Raw genomic sequence first — 4,905 nt, forward strand, 5'->3', positions numbered from 1 at the left:
GGGGGAGGGTATAGGAAACTTTTGGGAAAGCATTTGAAATGTAAATGAAGGAAATATCTAATAAAAATTGAAAAAATAAATAAATAAACACAAAAATGATTTTTGTGTATAACCACAAATACCTTTGTGCTTGCAACTAGAGATGTATATCTATCATTGTGTTGATTATAAGCATCATATTAATCAGAGAACTAGAGGATAAAAACATAATACTATAATAAATGATGCATTTATAAGATTATAATATATTATAGTTGTACTGTGGGATAGTCTGTAGGAGTTTGGAAGATAAGGTTAGGAACAGTGCAAATGATGGAGGCCTGGCTTGTGAAATTTCAGAGGGAAGACTAAAGAGTCTTATCGGGCCATTACTGTTTTGATTGTGAAGGTTCTGTGGTTTTGGTTAACTGGGGCTAAAGAATATACTGTGATTAACAAGATACCAGAACTACTAAAGTGAAACTTTTGCAGTACTGAGACTACTGATGCTGGTAACCTGGAGCTAAGAAATTAGTTTTGATTAAGAAGAGACAAGCATCCTTGAGGTAAAAAATTCTGGGAAGTGTTTTCTGGATAGCCAAGATTGTACCTCATGCTTCAGCTGGACTTGGTAATGTGTAAGAGTCACCTGGGTGTTACTGGTTTTAAAGGCATGAAGGGGTCATGAAGAGCAGCTGAGGCTCAGCACAGTAAGAGGTCATGGAAGGCCATTGGTAAAGGTGCAGGCTCAGTTGCAGTTGACAGCCCAGGACTGAAGGTGTCATGCAAAGAACTTGAGGTCTGGTACCATGAGGAGAGCCTATGTGCTATTGGTGAAACCTACTTGCAGCACAAGACAGCAGTGTTTTGGAAATGCCAGTACCATGAGATGACCACCAAGAACAGCAGCAGCAGTGGAGTACAGGCAGCTGGAGACTAGAGGAAAAGCTGTGTGCTACAAAGGCAGAGATGGAGAAGTGACCCAGATATTAGACAGTTCAAGTTTAATTTGGATTTTGGTTGTGACTGTGTCCTGATATTTTTCCCTCTTGAAGGAAGAAAGTATTTTAGTGGAGCCAACAGTTAAAAGACTTTGAAGTATTAAAAGATTGAATTTTAAAAGATATTGGATATTTTAAAGGGATTGAAATTTTAATATGTAAAGACTATGAAACTTTCAAAGTTATCTAGATCTTGTAGATGAATAAGAAAGTATGGGTTAAGGCTTAATAATGATGTGCTTGTGTGTCAAGTTGACAAGGGGTCAATTGTACTGGCTGGNTTTGTGTGTCAACTTGACACAAGCTGGAGTTATCACAGAGAAAGGAGCCTTCCTTGAGGAAATGCCTCCATGAGATCCAACTGTAAGGTGTTTTCTCAATTAGTAATCAAGGATGGGAGGGCCCATTGTGGGTGGTGCCATCCCTGGGCTCATGATCCTGGGTTCTATAAGAAAGCAAGCTGAGCAAGCCAGAGGAAGCAAGCCAGTAAGTAACATCCCTCCACTCTTTCTCCATCAACTCCTACTTCTGGGCCTACTTGAGTTCCAGTCCTGACTTCTTTTGGTAATGAACAGCAATGTGGAAGTATAAGCTGAATAAATCCTTTCCTCCATAATTTGCTTCTTGGTCATGAGGTTTGTGCAGGAATAGAAACACTAACACAATATTTTAATTAAAAATGAACTTTATAATATTTGCTTTGTGTTTTCATCCTTACTTTTATGAGAATTAAAGGGAACACATGAGGAAGTTTTTTTTCTTTTTTACAAAAATATAGCATTGCTTCTCTACTGGAAGACTAACTATTCAGATTAAATTCAAAATGAGTTAGATTTACTTTATTGAAGCTATAAGGGGTAAGCTACATGACTTCTCTCTGCCCTGTTTAATACAAATACCCAGTAACAACACAATGTCTGTGGCATAAATTCTCTATTATTATGTGATATAGCTATCTGTTTATAACAGGAACTGGACATCTTAGCAAGAGGTAACTATTAAAAATGATAATGGACATTTCCCATCTTCCACATAATGTTTTTGATAATCAGTGCTGTATTTCTTATAGTGTACATATTTATCAATAGTTTATTATCAGACATGCAAATCAAAAGTCAACTTGCTATTATTATTTGAGAAATTATTGAACTATATTAAATGTTTAACTACTAAGAATAACTGTTAAAATAATAATTGGAGGAATTCTCCAATTCTTTTTCATTAATAAGGTTTTAAATAACAGACATGAGTTTATTCAAAACACAAAATATTCTTACTTATATTGTATAACTTACATTTAAAATGTATAATTCCCATTAGAAATGTAACTTTAAAGTTTCCCAAAACATGAAATATATTTTATGACATCCTTCAGATTATTTTTGACATTCAATTTTACCTTGTGTGTGTGTGTGTGTGTGTGTGTGTGTGTATAAAACATAAGATCCCCACACATAGATTAAGGACATGCTTAACTGCAAGAAAGATCTCTAGCAGTTTCACATAGAAGTAAAATAAACTGATTCATATATATGTATGTAAATATATTGGGAAGGTTTTACTATGTACCTCTTGCTGGCCTGGAACTCACTATGTAGACCAGACTGGCCTTGAACTCAGGGAGATATTCCTGCCTCTCTATATAATATTCTTAATCCTTCCATATGAACAGAAATATGGCTAGGAGCTGAACTATAAAATCTTCAGTCTTANTGAGTCAGTCACCAACTAGGCAGCATACACTAGCTGTTACGAGATCCCCAACACTTATACAGCAGAGAACTTCCTGGTCTGACCTCAGTGAGAGAAGATGCACCTAACCCTCAAGAGACTTGAGACCCCAGGGAGTGGGGAGGACTGGTGGAGTGAGGGGATGAGGGAGACAACTTCTTGGAGACAGAGAGGAGTAGGGATGGGATGAGGAAAGATTAGAGGGGCAGACCAGGAGGAGGATAACAACCGGACTATTTAAAAAAAAAAATTAAGGACAATTGAAAAAAATTCTTTAATCTCCAGGGAAATGTGTATGGTGAAACATTTTAGAGTTCTCTTCAGAAGGTAAAGAATGAATATTACATAAGCATAAGACAACTGCATTACTTTCTGTGATCACTATAAATCCCAGAGAGACTAGCTTGAAGAAATGAAGGAAGCAAGCAGAGGTTAATTCAGGAGATGTGATGCAGTCATGACATACCTGTTTGGAAGTCACAGCAATATAGGACGATAAAACATTGTAAGCCAATGAGCAGATGCAATAAACCCACTTTCCCTTCAGCCAAACTTAACTTTCCTAATAAACACATACACTCTACACTCAGGACATAATTTATTCTTAATTATCTGGGGATTGATTAACTCTGAGTGAACTATTCTGCAAAGGATGCTTTGTTAAGAGCAGTATCTTAATTTTATTCATCTGTACATCCCAAGGGCACAGAGAAGATGAACAATTAAATGAAAGCATTTTAATATCTTTATATATATAAGCAAACTTTGTTTCTGGTGAGAGTATAACATGTGACATCCATTATGGAAATCAATATGGAGGGTTCTCAAAACACTAAAATTAAAGCTAACACATGACTCAACCATACAATTCTTGGGCATATACCCAAAGGACTCTAAACACTACAACAGAGATACTTGAGCATAACACATGTTACTTCTGCTCAATTCACAATTTTAAGAAAATGGAACGAGCTTAATTGTTCAATAAGAGATGAATGTATGATACACTCACAAAATGGGATTTTATTTAACCATAAATTAAAAACTAAATAGTAAAACTTAAAGGAAAATAACTTGATCTGGAAATTATTAGGTTGAATAAAGTAAGTCAGGCTCAGGAAAAAAAACGCAAAACTTAATTGTTCTCAGGCATATCCTATTTTAATTTTTATATGTGCAGATGTCTAGGGCACATATATTTGCATGTGTATATCCATATGTGGCTGTTAATGTGCATCTATGCCATATAATTAGAAAGGTAACACAAGAGTNGTCTTACTGAGTCAGTCACCAACTAGGCAGCATACACTAGCTGTTACGAGATCCCCAACACTTATACAGCAGAGAACTTCCTGGTCTGACCTCAGTGAGAGAAGATGCACCTAACCCTCAAGAGACTTGAGACCCCAGGGAGTGGGGAGGACTGGTGGAGTGAGGGGATGAGGGAGACAACTTCTTGGAGACAGAGAGGAGTAGGGATGGGATGAGGAAAGATTAGAGGGGCAGACCAGGAGGAGGATAACAACCGGACTATTTAAAAAAAAAAATTAAGGACAATTGAAAAAAATTCTTTAATCTCCAGGGAAATGTGTATGGTGAAACATTTTAGAGTTCTCTTCAGAAGGTAAAGAATGAATATTACATAAGCATAAGACAACTGCATTACTTTCTGTGATCACTATAAATCCCAGAGAGACTAGCTTGAAGAAATGAAGGAAGCAAGCAGAGGTTAATTCAGGAGATGTGATGCAGTCATGACATACCTGTTTGGAAGTCACAGCAATATAGGACGATAAAACATTGTAAGCCAATGAGCAGATGCAATAAACCCACTTTCCCTTCAGCCAAACTTAACTTTCCTAATAAACACATACACTCTACACTCAGGACATAATTTATTCTTAATTATCTGGGGATTGATTAACTCTGAGTGAACTATTCTGCAAAGGATGCTTTGTTAAGAGCAGTATCTTAATTTTATTCATCTGTACATCCCAAGGGCACAGAGAAGATGAACAATTAAATGAAAGCATTTTAATATCTTTATATATATAAGCAAACTTTGTTTCTGGTGAGAGTATAACATGTGACATCCATTATGGAAATCAATATGGAGGGTTCTCAAAACACTAAAATTAAAGCTAACACATGACTCAACCATACAATTCTTGGGCATATACCCAAAGGACTCTAA

This window comes from Mus pahari, chromosome 9 (assembly GCF_900095145.1).
Source record: "Mus pahari chromosome 9, PAHARI_EIJ_v1.1, whole genome shotgun sequence".
Lineage (NCBI taxonomy): Eukaryota > Metazoa > Chordata > Mammalia > Rodentia > Muridae > Mus > Mus pahari.